Source organism: Hemitrygon akajei, chromosome 24 (genome assembly GCF_048418815.1).
Source record: "Hemitrygon akajei chromosome 24, sHemAka1.3, whole genome shotgun sequence".
NCBI lineage: Eukaryota > Metazoa > Chordata > Chondrichthyes > Myliobatiformes > Dasyatidae > Hemitrygon > Hemitrygon akajei.
Window position 1 is genome coordinate 21,915,269 of NC_133147.1, and position 19,310 is coordinate 21,934,578.

Here is a 19,310-nt window from a genome sequence, read left to right on the forward strand (position 1 = left end):
TGTTTGAAATACTTACTAATTAATGGTTATGGGATCTGACACAGAAGAAGTGTTAGATCACCATGCCACCATCTTATTGAAGAGCACTGTAGACGAGGCGCCAACTAGATTCCTCCAACTTTCAAATCTCTTACTATCTTTCCTTTCAGTTAGTCCTGACGAAGGGTCTCGGCCCGAAACGTTGACAGTGCTTCTCCTTATAGATGCTGCCTGGCCTGCTGTGTTCCACCAGCATTTTGTGTGTGTAACTAGATTCCTCGTACCATTTTCTTGTGTTCATATCTGGCAGCATTAAAAGTCATCAGGCGTTGTCTGCCCAAATTACTGCTTGATCCGCATCATTCTTTATCCTAAAATTACTCTGCTTACTATTACAACCCGTCCAATATTCGTGTCATATGAATTTTAAGTTTGGGTAATCTTGCATAAAGCAATAGATTGTCTTTAGCAATAGTAGTTATAAAATCATATGTTCACACAACATGGAAACAGGCCCTTATCGCCAGATAAATTTTAAAAGTTGATGATGTGCCTGCCTCAACCACAATTTTAACATCTCACTCCAAAGAGGTACTGCGCCTTGTGTGAAGAAGTTATCCTTTTAAACTCCGTGCCTCTGTTCTTAAAATTGTGAACTCCTATTTTAGAAAATGTACCTCGAAGAAAGACCATGCTCAGTAAGCCCATCTATCATGTTCGTCTGTTCTTGTTTTATGTCACCTCGGGGAACTCTTAAATGCGGTGCTGTGAATCAAAAGGCTTGCTTAATATCTTGTTCGTCCTTGTCTACAGAAGAGGATACTACCAGCGAACTGTGAACCTGCACTCCTCCTTCTTTCTATTTCACAAGACTCCTCATTGCCCAGCCATGTACTAACTTCATACCACAAAATGGGATAGTGCTTATTTATCTGACTGAAAGCTATTTGCCAATCCTGAACCCACATGAATAATCCATCAAAATCCCTTTGTAATTTTTCACCATCGTCTACATTATCCGCAAAGGCACTTAACGTCGCAAATTTACCAACGATGGAAATCGGTAATAGAAATATACTCTAAATGAATTACTAACTAAAGTTTGTATTTTACACCTGAAATGATGACAACGCGTGGGGACGTAAAGGCAAACTTATTCCCACGGCGAAGTGGGCCATTTTCGGAAACTACAGAATAGATAGATAGATAGATAGATAGATAGATAGATAGATAGATAGATAGATAGATAGATAGATAGATAGATAGATAGATAGATAGATAGATAGATACTTTATTCATCCCCCATGGGGAAATTCAACTTTTCTTCCAATGTCCCATACACTTGTTGTAGCAAAACTAATTACATACAATACTTAACTCAGTAAAAAATATGATATGCATCTAAATCACTATCTCAAAAAGCATTAATAATAGCTTTTAAAAAGTTCTTAAGTCCTGGCGGTAGAATTGTAAAGCCTAATGGCATTGGGGAGTATTGACCTCTTCATCCTGTCTGAGGAGCATTGCATCGATAGTAACCTGTCGCTGAAACTGCTTCTCTGTCTCTGGATGGTGCTACGTAGAGGATGTTCAGAGTTATCCATAATTGACCGTAGCCTACTCAGCGCCCTTCGCTCAGCTACCGATGTTAAACCCTCCAGTACTTTGCCCACGACAGAGCCCGCCTTCCTTATCAGCTTATTAAGACGTGAGGCGTCCCTCTTCTTAATGCTTCCTCCCCAACACGCCACCACAAAGAAGAGGGCACTCTCCACAACTGACCTATAGAACATCTTCAGCATCTCACTACAGACATTGAATGACGCCAACCTTCTTAGGAAGTACAGTCGACTCTGTGCCTTCCTGCACAAGGCATCTGTGTTGGCAGTCCAGTCTAGCTTCTCGTCTAACTGTACTCCCAGATACTTGTAGGTCTGACGATGTAGTCAGATAAGTCGAATTGTGAATGAATGAATGAATGTATGAAACTCTCTTGAGTTTCAGTATCTGCGGATGTGGCGGATGTTTTCGATGCATGGGTGAAGAGAAATAAAGGAGCGAATTCTTCAGTAAACGTAACACTTTAATAATCTACGTCGATACCCGGATTGAACAAGGGGGAAACAAGCAAGAAAGGGAGCATACACGTTCTTGCAATATGCATTCATTCATTGTCTGTACAAAATAAAAGCAAGTTTTAAGGACGCCTACACTTAAATTGCCGTCAAAAACTTGCTACGTCACAAATTAAATTGTAGCGTCTATGCCCAATTGACTCCCGTTCGTCTGGGTATACTGGCGTTGATCTCGCCAATACTGTAATCGAGTCGGTGTGGGTACTGTGTGATGCGTCCCGGTACAAGCCGACAATATAAAATATCAGACAGTACACAATATGCAATTAAATGATTACACTTTATAATTATTTGTTGGTGATGGGTTAGTAGAAACAGATAAAATAAAGGCGCCAATTCAGTACACTTATCAGTTTTGTGCACAAGAAATTTTAATGAGTTGGAGCTCACGCTTCCGGATCCGTCCAGAACTACCTCCGAGCCTTCGTCAACCTCTGAACCGCCGAATCCCGGTATCCGCCGTCTGTCCTTTTCACTCGCCTCCCCGAAAAAAGCGCGAAAACACAGTTTCCCAGACATAAGAAAGAATGCCACTTCTCCAATTGGACAGTAAACCTATTATCAGTAATTATAAACAAAGCAAGCTGCTGCCGAGAACAACGGAGACACCATGTTACTTTACATTACTGAGAAGCCAGTTTGTTAACCTTAACAGTTAACATGGGAGCGAAACTACTAGAAAAGTAACAAATTTAAACATCACAATTTAGATGATAAATTACTTGGATAGTGCTCTCATCGCCAAATTCCCACAACCAAACCTCGAATTTCGTAACAGCCACGCAGCGCTTGCAGTACACGTGCTTGTGACTCGACGATCCAGTGCTGAGCAACGACATCCGATTGGCTGCATGTCCTTCAGTTCAGTACCGGCGAAGTTCCAATTGAGAAATTCCTGCGGCTAAGGCAATATGGATTACTGTTAATAGAAATGACAAATGTGAAATCAAACCTTATAAGCTTAACTTATAAAATGCGCATGATTTATGAGTTAGACCCGTTAAAACAGGAGATATCATTCAAAACAATGGAAGCAAAGCATAATTTTCATTTCCACTAATATACTGCCGTACTTAAATTTAGGGAAGTCTGGAACCTGCATTGGAGTCAAAGAACTCGGACACGGAATTCCAGGACAAGACAACACGCCACCTTACGGATACTAAAGGAGTTTCAATAGCCGTGCTCATTCTGACAACCATTGAAAGTTATGCTCAGTAGCTCTCTGTTAACTTGCCCAAGTGCAGATTTTCTCTTCTTAGTGGCATGCATCATAAACAAAATTCATCACCCAATATTTAATTTTGGACTGACGTTATGAACGGAATAAAAGATTAATGTAACGACAACCAATCATAAAGTTTATGCAAACTAAACGAATCCCACTAATTGACAAAATAATGATGACGGATGCATTGAAAACATTCACAAGCTACGTGAATCTGACACTTACATTCCAGACAGAAAAGCACACCGGAACCCGCCACAACTGCATCCTTTAAAATGTGGGGGCTTGTTAATTTTACTCGCCGAACACATTTCTTTAAATCTACTCCCTCCAGTGGCTTACTTATTATTCTACCTTCAGCAAAAATACTCCAAGTAATATGATGAGCATTTTAACGGAATAACGCGACAAAAGAAGCTATATTACGCAGAGTATTCTCAGTTATGTTAAGAGCGTAAACATGTTGTATGGCTTACCCGCACGCAGCCCCACAAAAAAGGGACTATTTAATGGACGCATATTCAGTCGTTTGCCTCATCGAGTTAAAGTCCATATCACTAAGAGCGACCGTGTCATATTCATGTTCAAGCTGGATATATAAAAGAAAACACAACCTTAACACAGCTTTTCAAAAATTAATACTTTCTATCTCTGGCTTTCGTATTATTAGCATGATAGGGGAAGAGAGATCAATCGTCTCTCAGTGGTCACTTTATTAGATACCGGAATGAAACCCAGTGTGGTCTTCCCCTCCACTGCAATGTTCGAAGCGTGTATTTAGAGATTTTCTTCTGCACACCATTGTCATAACGGGTGGTTGTCTGCGTTACTGTCGCCTTCCTGACAGCTTGAACGAGTTTGACCATTCTGCTCGGACCACTCATATTAACAAAGCTTTTTTTGCCACCAGAACTGCCTTCACTGGGTATTTTTATTCACACCATTTTTTGTAAACTCTCGAAAATGGTGTACCTGAAATTCTCAGGAGATCAGCAGTTTCTGAAATACTCAAACAACCCGGTCTTGCGCCAACACTCATCCTACTTCAATCACACAGATTATATTTTGTCCCTAATTGGCTATTGATCTAAACAACTGAACATCTTGCCCATGTTTGCATCCTATGGTCCAACAAATTGCTCCCAAAGCTTTTCATTAAAAATCAGGTGTACAGGTGTACCTAATAAAGTGTCCATTGAATGTATATGGTCAATGGACAGGTAGCGGCGGTACGTAAATCTCTGGAAATGTCAAACAGTAAGGCAGAAGTGCAGTATCGTGATCAACTTACATTTTGCTCAATCGTGCGGCGTTTCTTGACGACCACTGCATCTGCGGGATATTAATGTTCGAATAATCGTTAATAAATTAAACTGAATTTATATTCAATTAATTTATAGGACGCGCAAACTTTCCGCTGCTTATTGGGGAGCTTACAAAATGCTGGAGGATATCAGCAGGCCCAGCTGCATATATGGAAAGTATCGACTTTTTCCTCCGGGTCCCTTCATGAGGACAAAACAGCTGCAGAATCCTTTGAGTTCCCAGTGAGCCTAGTATTTATTTGTCTTTTTAATCGCTAGTAGTGATAAACAGTCTCTATTTCTGATTAGTCGTTCATATGCCGTCGTCTTCCTGCTATAAATTAGTTTTATCGGGGGAGGATGGAAGTATTCAAAGCTACGTGTTGTGACGGACATAACTCCTTAATCCTAATCTTTGATGGATTATCTGTTTTTCCATCCAGAAATGCTTGATAAAATTTTGGAAAGTTTGCATTCATTTTAGGATCAGAGCGAACAGCATTTTCTTCTGTCTAGTTCTGTCAAATCTACTTGCGTGGAGAAATTATAGAAAACAACCTATCGTGCAAGAATGCAAGCCAAATTTAATGGTTAAATCTGAAGTGCAAAGCGAAACAGAACAATTGTTTTGATAGTTGGTTGTATGATTGAACGTACTCAAATACATTAGCACATTTTAGATGCGATTACCTATAATGGCAGGCTTATGAAGATCGCTATATGCAAATAGTGTTAGTAAAGTACAGTTCGGAAAAACATAGGTGTTACCACGGACTATATGAGAATCAGCTGATAACTCAATCGGAGGATTTTTTTGATCAACTTAACAGAAAGAATGGAACTGATTTGGTGGAAATTTCTTCCGTGAATCACAGCAAGTGACTAAATGCTAGCACGCACACTGTTGCGAAGCTAATTGTGACTTTTAATCCATCTTAACTAAAAAGATTGAGTAATGATCTTTTTATAGTGGTTTAGGATCAGAAGCGAGCGCAGGGTTCTGCTGTCGAAGAGCAGGAACCACGCCTGCAATAGCTCCGACACAACAATCTGCTTCACACTTTAACGTGATCAAATAAAAATATAAACTAGCAATTGAAAATATTACTAATAAAACAGTCAATAGCATATAAGTAAATTAAATGATGGAAATTAACTTGAACGAGTACTCACAGACAGGTGTTGTTGTGCTTTCTTCCGGGGAAAAAGATTGTTTCCTGAAACGAATATCGGTAATTTCAATTAGTATTATTGATAGGTGTACGGAATTATTAATGACAGATAACGGTTTTAAGACTAGTTTAGAATAATGGAAATATCAGCAACTTCATCGTGCTCTTCTGACTGCATGTGTAATACTTTAGCTTATTTTGTCAACGGTTGGCACCAAAGAATTAAGAAGGCACCGAAGATTGCCGAATCTCTGTGCTGACTTTGGGGGGAAACCAGCTTCAGTATCTAATAGAGGTGTATAAGTTCATGAATGGAATAGTAATATTAAATATCTGAAAGAGGTATAAGATCATGAATTGAATGGTCATTTTTCCAAGAAGAAGAATCTAAAAACAAGAGGGCATAGATTTAAGATTATGCACAACTGATTTAAAAGGAGCCACAGTTTTTCCAATCATAGGGAGGTGCGTATTTGGAATGATCTGCCACTACACGATTGAGGCGAGTGTATTAGCGATATTTGAAGGTTATCCTAATAAATACAATGAAAGAAAGAGATTAGAGAGCCGTATTTCAAAGGCGCTTAGACAGGACTAGCTCGTTGGGCAACACGGTCTGAATTGTACCTGTAATCAGTTTGTTATAATCACATTTACTGAGATACAGTGAAAAGTTTATCTTGCAAAATGTTCATACAGATCAAATCCCTATACAATGCATTGAGGTGAATCAGTGTAAAATCCCAACAATGCATGTGGAGGAAAGTGTAACTGCTATAGAGAACGTACACAATATTACAGGTAAGCAATAAAGTTCAAGATCATAAGGTAGATTGCGAGATCAAGAGTTCATCTTATCAATCGTACTATGCCAAAGGGCATGAGGGCATGCTTCCACTATTAATCACTCGATGCCTCCGAGGCTAAAGGAGTACTTTCCTTTTTCGTCGGACACTAGACACACACACACACACACACACACACACACACACACACACACACACACACACACACACACACACACACACACACACACACACACACAGTCAAACGCACACGCCATATGCATTAATATATTCATTATATTACATTTACGAGCTACTCCGTTTGCATAAGGGCATTAGCTTTTGATATCTACTTTAATGGCACTCTGATAACATGTTAATACGTTAGCGTTACTTCGCTGTCCCAAGTTTATGACGTGTTTGTATTCCTGACAATTGTTCGTGAACAGAATAACTCCTAATGAGGATAACCAAAATCAGTCTGTGCGATAAGTCATTACAGCGGTTTGACGCGAGAGTAAGCAAAATCAATGAGAGAGGCCGCCATCCGGCTGCACTGAACGAGTGAGTTTGCATGGAGCTCCCAGCTCCGGTCGGCCTGACCTCGCCCGCGATTATTTCAGTTCGGGAGTATGAAGATGGGAGAGGTGGAGAGAAAAAGCAAGTAGGAGAAGTTCCATTGCTCTCCAGCTGAAGCCGGAAAATCCGAATGGACACCTAAACGTTCTCGCATATATATGTGGGGTGTCCACAATTCGGGCGTTCGTAACTCCATGCAAAAATATGGATTAATATTGGAATTTGCATCGCCCATCACTACAGTACATGTTGAACTGTTTTGAGTATAATTGATGTCGAATTGTCTCACATATCATTGTTTGGTGAACAACACCAGGCAGCTTGGAGATCATGTGTAGCATTATGTGAGCTAGATTGTATGAAGCGTTCTTAAAGGGAATTGAAACAAGACAGATGATTCAGTTTGAGAAGTCAAATATAAGAGCAAACTATACAGTACGTAGTAGGACGCTTAGTAGCTTTGAAGAAGGAAGGTAGCTTACCGTTCGAGCCCACGGCCCCCAAGAAACATAAGTAGATAGGATGATAAAAATGTGCGTGACCTGTTGGCTTTATCGACTGGAGCATTGATAATAAATGCATAATAAAACTTCACTTCCTCTCCTTTTAGTGTGATATGTGTGGTTAAGTTTATCACACAAAAGAAACGCTATGGAGGCCTGGAGAATTGCAAACGTTCGCCGAGAACTAGATTGTACTGCACTAGGTATAAGAGCAGGTTGAACAATATTGAATTGCCTTTTCCGAGGTGTCGGCTTAGATGATACCTGATGTAATTTATCATATTATGAGAGACAAATATAGGTTACTACGTGTATTTTTCCTCAGTGTGAAAATGTCAGATACTCCAGGTTTGGGGTGGGGGGGGGGGGGGGAGTTTCAAGAAGATTCATAAGACCATTTTATTTTACGTCGAATTTAAAAAGGTGCCAGGATCACCGACCAGATTTCAGTAAATAGTTAAGATAGGGACATTCAGGCAGTAAGCAAACGATAGGAAATGAAGGGATGTGCACTATGTACACAGATTAACTCAGGCAGAATGGTCGGTATGGCATGTTATTGTAGTGCACTGCCCAACGACCTACTTTATATGTTCAAATGCAACCAGCCAGACTTCTGGGTTCTTATGATTTTATTGCTATGTTCCCCAACTGTTCAGGTAATAATAAACCCAATTACCCCAGCTTTCAAATGATTGACAGAGATTCAGCTGTAGAATTGCAAATATAGGGAGTCATGTAACATTTTTATCAGACAGCTATGGTGAACAGATATTTAAAATCATGAATATCGTCACACAATAGCACGGCCACTATTTGCACTATTATTCGGAAATCAAACATTATTTCAGACATTTAAAGAAATTTCGACATTTTTGCAAAAACGATAAACGTCTCACCTTTTTTTCTCTGAGTTGATTGTAGAAAAGTGAAGAAAATATATTAGTACATTCTGAGGTAAACCCTGCTTTTTATATCTGTTCTTATAGCCGTGAAGAAGTAGTAACAAACTAAAGTGTCCATAAAGTTGTCGCCAGCGCCCGGTCTCAGGAAGTCATTGTGAACTCAAGTTGGCCCATTAAACCAAACAGCCCTCGGAATAGGCCACTTTAAAAAGATGTCAAGTGCCTGATCTAAACGTCAGAAATCCTGAAGGCTTTCAGGAACATTGCTTATTTAGGGTCATAGGGGTCTTTCTTACCCCTGCTTTCCGTGCACCCTTCCAAACTTCTCTTAAACGTTGGAATTATGCTCACATGCACACTTGTGCAGGTTCCACATTCTCACTACCCCCTCAGTGAAGAGGTTTCCCCTCATGGTCCCCTTATATATTTCACTTTTCACCGTTAACCCATGACCTTTAACTGTAGTCTCACTCAATTTAGTGTTTGTCACGAAAGTAATTAAAATGACCAAATGGTGACGTAATTGAAACAAGATCACAAAGTACAAACTGAAAATGCAATTATATAACATAAATAAAGTAAATGAAGTCAGCAAAAACAAATCAGAAGCATCACTCCCTCAAAGTTACCACCTAATAATCAAAACTCAGGTGGTATCTTTACAATTATCACCGCTTCTGCGGAATGGACTCAGTGTTGAGGTCAACAAGCATTAGAGCACAAAATGGAAAGGGCAAATTCCTCATTGTCTTTTCACAGATGTGCAAAAGCCAGAGGTAATTCAAGGCAGACTGAGAATACAAGTCATCGAGTAAAATTGAACCTGAGGTTAATAAGTTCTTGATTAGTCAGGGCGTCAAAAACTATGAAGGCAGTATACTGGAATTGAGAGGGATAAGAAATTCGGCACAATATGGTGAGAATATTTCCAATGGTGCGAGAGTCTAAGACGAGATGGCATAGCCTTATAATAGAGTGGCGTCCATTTAGAACCGGGACGAGGAGCAATTTCTTTAGACAGACTGATGAATCTGTGGAATTCGTCGCTACTGGCAGCTGTGGAGGCCTAGTCCTTGTCTCTATTTAAGGCAGAGGTGTCAAGGCATGCAAGAATTCGTGGAGAAGGCAGGAGACTGGGGATGAGAGGGAAATTGGATTAGCCATGATGAGATGCGGATCAGATGGGATGACTAAAATAGCCTAATTCTGCTCCAGTACTTTATGGTCTTATGATCCAATAAGAGAATGGCAGGACAGACCCGATGAGCCAAATGGCCTAATGTTGCTCCTATGTCTGACAGTTTTATGGTTTGATGTTAAAAAAGGAGAAATAACCCAGATGGATGTAAGTTGGTAGGACTCAGTAGGAGTACTGTGAGCAGTTTGGGGCTGTTTATCTAAGAAAGGATGTGCTGAGAATAGAGAGGGTTCAGAGGGGAAGTTCACGATAATGATTCTTGGAATGAAAGGCTTATCATATGAGGAGCAATTGAGGGCTCTGGGCCTTTACTCGCTGGAACGTAGACGATAAGATCTCATTAAAACACAACGGCTGTTGGCAGGCTTAGATAGAGTGAATGTTTGGGGAGAAAATTTCCCGCGGCGGGGAAGTCTAGGACCAGAGGGCAAAGCTTCAGAATAGAGTGACGCCCATTTAGAACGGAGAAGAGGAGAAATTTCTCTAGCCCGAGGGTGGTCGATCTGTGGAAATCGTTGTCACAGGCGTCTGTGGAGTCCAGATCATGAAGAGTATTTAAGGCGGATGGTGATAGGTTCTTGATTAGTTAGGGCGTGAAAGATTATGGGCAGAAGCAAAGGGACGGGGTTGAGAAGGAAATGGATCATCCATGATGAAATGGCGGAAGAGACTCGATCGGCGAAATGCCATACTTCTGCTGCTATGACATATGGTCTTATGGTCTTAAAGCAGTGATTCATTTACTACTTGTAAGTCAATCTAATTGATAGCTTGAGAAAGAACACAAAGGCAATTTACCATCAAGTATGTTAGATCTGCGTCTGCTTTATTGTCTCAGTTTGTTGAAAATACGAGAAGGTAGATGCGAACAGAGGGATATGTGCTTCAGCAAGTCCAGAAGATTAGATGACATAGGACATAATGTGTGGAAGCTAACCGCTTCACAAATTTGCTTTATTGTAGAAACAGAAGGTGGTGGTAAATTGTTGTTGGATTTTATTTTCCAGACTGGAGGACTATGTGTATGGCGCTATTCTTAATTTCTATTAACGAACTGGATGAAAACACAGGCGGCAAGACTGCATTTGCGAATGACAATTTTGTTTTCGTTTCGCAGGCAATGAAGGTTATCAATCAGCCAACATCCCCTCTGGGAAAACATTCCTAACCTATCTAATCTCCCCTGATTTTAATCTGTCAATATCCCTTGATTCGTCAATTTGTTGAGAACTAAACTTATTTCACATCGCAAATCATGTGTTATTACAGTGTGTGCAGCTCGTAAAGATGTTTCCTCGCAACACACTCCATCTAGGTTCAATCCTGTGACCACATGCTGTCCATTTGGAATTTTCACGTTCTCGCAATGATCTAGTGAATCTCTTTTGAGTGCTTCGCTTTCCTGCCGCATCCCAAAGACACAGGAGTTGGAAGGGGTATTGGCAGTAGGGATTTGCTCTTTGTTTTGTTAGTGACTGGTGGAGGGTGGTGCAGTTGATGAAACGCATGGTGTATCACAATGGATTTAAATATACAGGTAGATTCGTAGAAATCAGTGTTTGTTGGTCGGCGAAGACTCAGCAGGAAAATGACTCGATGGCTAATTTCAGTAAATTTACAGTAGATTGTCGATTATTACCTGTCGTCTTCTTCGCCACAATAGTTGACACGAAGCAGATGAGTATCAGTAGACACAGGACCCCTCCCAGAATATAATACCAAAAATGCCCATCTAAAATTCAGATACAATCGTAAAAAACTATGAAATAATTCCAGTACTTATACAATATCAAATATCATACACATGGCATCTTTTCAAAGGTAAAATTCTATAGAGATTCCTTCTAACTATTCCTGTCAATGGAAAAACAAATCCTGTTAGCTAGTAATTGAACGTAAACATTCACAATTCCGCGCCCCAACCTGCACCTACGCTCCCATGATGCGAATGGACACAGATGATCTTTTTCACCCTCACGCTAGTCATTGGCTAGCTAAATTCAACTTATAATTTTGGTGGCAAGAACAAGAAGGCAGATTACTATCTGAATGGTGTCAGGTTAGGAAAAGGGGAAGTACAACGAGATCTAGGTGTCCTTGTTCATCAGTATCTGAAAGTAAGCATGCAGGCACAGCAGGTAGAGAAGAAAGCTAATGGCGTGTCGGTCTTCATAAAAGGGGGAGTTGAGTATAGGAGCAAAGAGGTCCTTCTGCAGTTGTACAGGGCCCTGGTGAGACCACACCTGCAGTATTGTGTTCAGTTTTGGTCTCCAAATTTGAGGAAGGACATTCTTGCTATTGAGGGAGTGCAGCGTAGGTTCACGAGATTGATTTCCGGGATGGCGGGACTGTCATATGTTGAAAGATTGGAGCGACTGGGCTTGTATACACTGGAATTTATGAGAGGGGATCTGATAGAAACATATAAGATTATTAAGGGATTGGACACGCTAGAGGTAGGAAACATGCACCCGATGTCGGGGGAGTCCAGAACCAAAGGCCACAGTTTAAGAATAAGGGGTAGGCCATTTAGAACGGAGTTCAGGAAGAACTTTTTCACCGAGAGAGTTGTGGATCTATGGAATGCTGTGCCTCAGAAGGCAGTGGAGTCCAATTCTCTGGATGCTTTCAAGAAAGATTTAGATAGAGCTCTTAAAGATAGCGGAGTCAAGGGATATGGGGAGAAGGCAGGAACCGGGTACTGATTGTGGATGATCAGCCATGATCAGATTGAATGGCGGTGCTGGCTCGAAGGGCCGAACGGCCTCCTCCTGCAACTATTGTCTATTGTAATTTGCTATAGGAGGATAATCTGATTAGTCATTATTCTCTAATTATCAGCTAATTGTAACTTGATACATTGTTTTGTTTCATATTTTACTAACAACTGAGAACTTCACTTTCATCCTACTAACTTATTTATTTCCAACCATTTATTTCTACCTGCCGTAGTTTGCCAGGTTCTTGTTTTTATGGCCGACCCTTATATCTACGCATTTTGGTATTCAAATACTTGATTAGCTACTGAGCAAAAATGCTGCAAAGCTTCGACACACCTTGAGAAATAAAATATGCTTCATCCCTTTCTTTATAAATAGTGGCTTGCAATTCTGCATTCGCGCAAAATAGTGCATTCCCCATATATACTAGCGTAAAATATCTTAATATATAAAGCCTCTCACGCTCCTCTAAACTTCTTCAGAAAATGTCTGTGCAAATTATCCTCAATCATGATTTTTTCCTCTGATACATACAGGAAAGTTCAACGGCATTTTTTCATCTCAATTGGATATCTCTAGGATCTTGGCAATTATTCATTGCAATTAGCGGACTGGGAAGTGAATGTTGCAGATAATACAAATATTACAAATATGCAAACAGGTTTGAAAATAAATCAGAGATTTCAACCTATGGTAATACATAGTCCCGAACGTCCAAGTGGCATGTGGATGATATATCTGTGACTTTTCATGGAGCGGGATTGGGAAAATGCATCGAGTCACGGATTCCACAGCAATTTGCAGGACAGCGGCATTTTTACAGGTCCAAATGGTTTTGGTATGTATTTTCATGGATCATCAAAGTTTTCATAACATATTACCACCAACCGGGAAGAAGGCATAGGGTTATTTCATTTGTCATCAATATGGCAGATTATATGGGCAAACGCTTTACCCCATTTATTCACGAACTCCAGCTCAGCCATGATCATGCCGCGGGTTTAATTCTACCCATAACGGAAAGACACGGCAGTCCTGGGACGGCCATACAGAAGCCTCGAATTGGTGGTAACAAACTTTTCTACAAAGCTTGGATTAAACTTTTCATTTCAACACAAACGCGGCTGAAACCACTCAGGGCCAAATCACAAATATATATTAGAAACCAGTAACGTGCACGAGTTCCCATACCTGTCCATAATTGCTTGTCTCCCATTAGCTACAGAATCACATGCCAATCTTACCAGAAGGTTGTTAAATATACGGGAATACATTTCATTCCTGAGCCCTCATGTCTTCCAATCTCTCAAGGATCGTCCATCTCTATTAAATTGCGATCTTAACCAGTTACGAAATCGACACTAAGCAGTTTATATTTCTGAACGATTTGCGTCAGTATTACTTGCACGTCCAATACTTCTCTTTTCATTTTGCACGCCTGCGATCAAGGATGCCGTGTTTGTTTTTCCACAAGGCAATGTCTATCGCCACCTCATAGCAATTCTCTCTAATTCATGAGTGTAGATCCACAAATTCTAAACCATTATATGCCAAATTGTCTACTAGTTTAATTTCCCTTCACTGGTATTTCATCATTTACCATTCTTTCGGCAATATTACTCCCACATGTGAATCACTGTTTCCTAATGCCGAGTATTGGCTTCCCATGGATTTGTTATATTATGATTAAATATAGCATTTCGACAAAACAAAATCGAGCATTTTCTCGTCTGGATGCAATCCGAAATGTGCAAATTATTTCCACTGGTACAGGTGTGGGTTCGGAGCATCCTTACTTTAAGTTTCCTTCTATTTACTTGTTGATCACACACTACAATTTTTCGTTTCATCTAATCCGCCCTACTGATTCCATTTCCTTATATTCCGCCCTTTTCTGGCCCCACTAATCACCACCCTTACTTAAGTAATTCCGCTATCTGCCGTCCTTTGCTTTCTCTTACCAATTCGGTGTCTCTCCCCACCATCATACATCTATCTATCTCTATCTAATCAATTCGAGAACATACAGACCCTGGTGCCGTCATTTTATTTTGTCTTCTTTGAAAACTAGCAGTGTTCCAACTCAAAGGCGATGCGGTTTCCATAGGCTGGCAACAACTAATTATTCGAAACAATATCTATTCTTCTTTATTAAAGCATGCACCCTAAAAAGTTGGAGCGTCACTTCTTCGAAACTCAAGGCCTCATCCTGTTGCATGTTTTCACACGAGGTGGCATCTCATTGTTCCGATAATTTTTGTGATATATTTAATGCTATTTTGAACCTCATAAAATTACAGTTTTTAATTCATTCTCTACCTAAACCCCATAGTTATATTTTCCACTTGCATACTTATCTCGAAGGACTTGAGGACACAGAAGTGACATTTTCAAATTGAAATTTTGTGCTTACTTTTAAAAAAAGTTAGCGCTTGCCTTAGCAAACAATGCTAAACTTAATTTTTAATGATAATATAATTAACATACGAACAGGGCAATTCTCGAGTATGCTATGTGGATACGTAATGCTTTTATCTACTTCTATGGTTCATCGGTTATATGAATGACTTCCTACTTACCTGTTGTGGGTAAAACCAGTGGATTACTTAATTCCGATTCTATCGATCGTTCAGCGATTTTCACCTCATATTTGCATGTAAAATATACTTCACTCATTTTTATAGGTGGTACTATTAAAGTGAATGTAGCGGAATGCCCCCCTTCCGTTTCTGTGTATTGGTCAGATTTTCCTTCAAGATTCAGATATGAGTGAAACACGTTGGCAGCGTACATATCGGGAGCTGTACAGATTAGAGTCACGTTTAGCCCCTCTTCTGTCTGGGGGCCTTGTCTTTCTATCGCAATTGTCGGCTTTGGAGGATGTTCTGGTTAAAGTAATGAGAATCGGAGAAAGATAGGTTAAATAGAGTTACAATTTGCTAACACGCACAATGAGAAACTAATTATGCGCTTCGATATGTTCTGATTCTGATTTATCCTTAAACTGTTAAGATCCACCCATTTTTAGGAAGATTCGAAATTACATCTAAGAAATGTTAGTGTGTTCGATGTCAATTCTGACAAATCTTGGTCCATCCAAGCTTTTAAGCGGGTTTGTAGTCTGACGTTTGCTCACCGGTATTGATACAGTGTAATGGAACCAGTGGGCATGCAATTAATCAGACGGAATGACATTGGATATATACTTAAAATTATTATAAATTAAGAGGAAATACTGGCAGTTTGAGTTAATAATCCCTGCAACGGATGAGCTTGGAGAAGGACCCGGTCAAGGTTACGATGGTTCAATTACTTGGACCATTGAGTCACAATCCATTTCTCTAGGCAGCAAAGTGTAAAGCTTGACTAGTCGAGATTAAGTTGAGAGGAGGGAATTTAAAGTAGACGTGAAGTGCAAGCTTAAGACACGGTAGGGTTGCTAATACACAGCAAGCTGCCACCGGATTGGTATGGATGGATACAACAAGGAAGTTTAATAGTCATTTGGATGGGAACGTGTATATTACAGATGTGGATAGAGAGTTAGGTGTCTGTTGTAGGAAAGTGTGAGTAATGCAGATTGGTAACACAGGCGGCGTAGGCGTTTTAGATTCTAGGGCCCTTTAATTCCGTGACACATGCAGTTACAAGACCAGGCGTCAAATTCCTTGCAATCAGTTTATTGTGCATTATATGCTTTCAGATTCCTACTCTATATGTCTTGCTTATTTTGGAACGGAACATCTATTATTTCGAATGAGACAGACGGGGTTGGTAAGTAACAAAGTTTTATTTTCGTTGAGGGCATCTGAAGAAAGATGGTCCAAATATGAACCGAGATATATCGGGCTTCACGATCATATTAGATCGAGTTGCTGAACACCGTGTGCTTGGAATTTCAAATGTAGTGGTACTCCCATTACATTGAATAGAAAGTCTGACACATAGTTGGATTATCATTCCATAGAAAGCTGAATATCGCGTTTTGGCAAATTGGAGCAATGTAGGTTATTGTAACAGTACAGGGTAGACTTAACTGCATATTTTTTGACTGCGAAACTAAAACTGTGTTTTAAATGAAGCGGTTCAATGATCATGTGAGTAGGGAAGTAAGATGTCTTTATATTATTGCACATGGAGGTATTAAAGCAGAGCACATGAAACAGTAGAGCGCAGGACCATGAACAGGCAATTTGGACTACGATATCCGAACACCATTTCGAATTAAATGAAGTCTATTCTACCTGCACATTATTCATTTATCTATGTTCCTTTAGGATTATACTTATTCAAAAACAATGGCTGTATTCTGCAAAAACATTCTCATGCAATTACTGAAGCAACCGCCTTTGCCCATGTAGTTCACATCGATACATATTTATATTGATTCTACTTATTTTCAATCTCCCTACATGTGAATGATCTCCACCTAGTTTCTACCACACCGCTACACAGTATGAATAGTTTACAGAAGAGAGTTACGCTACCAAATGACAGCTGAGAAGAACTATAGGCAACCAGCTAACACCGACATGGTCCACGGAGAACATGCAAAATCTATAGCAACGAAGTGTGGGGATCCGCTGTTTGACAGACTCTGCCCATGGAAAATAAGTTCATTGCTTAGATACAGGAATACGCCAAGGAAAAATTTCTGTCTATGATGAAGAACAACATATAGTCACCTTTTACCGTTATGAACAAAGGACGGCTACGTTCAGACTCAATCACTCGACCGGCGACATTTGCTTTGTACATGCACTGGTAGGATTCTTCTCCTGACTTCATCATAGTTGTTACATTAAAAGTTACCGAATTTGATCCTTTTATGATTTTATGTGCTGCCGCTGGAAAAGAGCTATTCACATTGTACAAATAGAATGTTCCATTTGCATCCTGATCCGGAGATCTGCAAGTTAATGACAACGTTTCTCCTCCTATATGTATCGAGAAATTCTGCTTGAGATAAATCTCTGCCATCATAAGAGGCCCTGAAACATACCAACAGATACAATCCCATTAATATATAGTTGCATGTCATCCATAACCAATTTGAAACTGCGAAATTAGATATATAAAACAATGATGTACTTATATCTAATAGCTATCTATCTATTTATCTATCTACAGATATAAAACCCCAAAATACATGTATTATCGATGCATGTCTGCATTAATACGGTATACAACCCTCGGATTTGTTTTCTCGCAGGCAACTAGAAATCAAAGACACAATAGAACCCGTTCAAGGAAGAAGCCCAATAACAAGACTATCAAATACCCAATGAGCGAAGAAAAGAACAAATTGCGCAAACAATGAGAAATCGTCGGCGCTGTGCCGATGATCGCAGCCTACTGCTGCAGAGACAGTTCAACGCTGAAGCGTCCCGAACAAAATGTGCGAATCGTAAAAAGGAAATAAACAGAAAGAAAAGGCACACACCCAGAGTCCCCGGAAGCGCATCCACAGTAGCGTAGTGCGTTCAATGCTGAAGCGTGCACGTCTAGAAGTCTGCTATTTGCAGGGCAGCAGTTGTTCTTGAACTAGCCAGCGTGGGACACAAGAGTTACGCACCTTCCACCCATCAGAAGCAGCGAAAGAGACCTGTTAAATCGAGGCAGTCGGCTATGAACCCTGGTTCCTTTCCCGATGTTGTCCTCGACACTTTTAATCGGGCGGAGTAATGGAAGTGACCACGGGTTTATGATAGACATTAGGAATCGACTCAGAATCTTACCCAAGCCGAATTCCACAGGAGATCACAGAATCTCCAGATAGCTCAGTCGGCCAAAAAATACGTTCTTGAAAGAGAAATTACAGGCTGCAATTGGTCTCAGTTCAGAAGACGAATATGCAGTAGTTCTGTGAGTTGTGTCAAGATGCAACCCTTGTTCACTGTAGTCATCTTGCGGGGTACATAACTGTGACTAAATATAGGTCATAGATACTTACATGTCCGATGAATTAGAAAATAAACTGGATGAATAGTGGAGCAGTCAGAGTTGCTTCTGCATAATTGCAGTGGCTAACGTTCTGAATTCACTTCCACTATTATATAATACGCACGATCTTCAGGTGGCCGCCCATGTTTACTTCTATTTTCTCCAACATCAGAGTTCAATGGACCGAAGTAGCAACTACCTATGTCAGAAGTGAATTTGACAGCCTCTACTAATATCATCGACGTTTCATTTTCTACAAATGCAACGGAGGGCGGACAAATATAAAGTTTCATTATTTTCTGTAACTTTACATATTAACAGTAGTTTGAAAGTTAACGAACAGGAAATAAATAGCAGGGACGATTCTTTGCTTGTCAGCCTTTGTTTAAACAGGAGAAAATCTGCAGATGCTGGAAATCGAAAGCAGCGCGCACAAAATGCTGAAGAAACTCAGCAAGTCAGTCAGCATCGAAGAACAGTCGACTTTTCGGGACGAGACCCTTCTACAGGACTGAAAAAAAGAAGGGGATAGATGCCAGTGTAGGGGAAGGTAAGGAGGCTAGCAGGAAGATGGTAGGTGAACCACGTGGCCGGGAAATGTCAAGGGTTGTAGAGGAAGGAATCTGATAGGATAGAAGGGTGGACCATCGGAGAATGGGAAGAAGCCGATGACCGGGGGGTAGGGGGGGGGGGGTTGGGGGGTGTGGTGGGAGGGAATAATAAGTGACAATAGGTAAAATGTCAAAGTGGGAAATAAAGGAAGAATAGAAGAAGAAGGAATTGTTCTTTTGTACCTGATAGATAAATCGATGTTCATGCCATCAGGTTGGGGGCTACCCAAACGGAATATAACGTGTGG

General features: G+C 40.3%; 1 long non-coding RNA gene across 1 annotated transcript; it reads right to left on the bottom strand.

Annotated features, from left to right (window-relative positions):
• Positions 1-2,418: 2,418 nt before the first annotated feature.
• LOC140715586 (uncharacterized) lies at positions 2,419-6,020 on the bottom strand. The gene is made up of 4 exons (XR_012096165.1): positions 5,820-6,020; positions 4,634-4,674; positions 3,819-3,931; positions 2,419-3,015 (listed from the first exon to the last, which is right to left on the bottom strand). It is a non-coding gene; the product is annotated as an uncharacterized lncRNA (long non-coding RNA).
• Between the last annotated feature and the right edge of the window lie 13,290 nt (positions 6,021-19,310).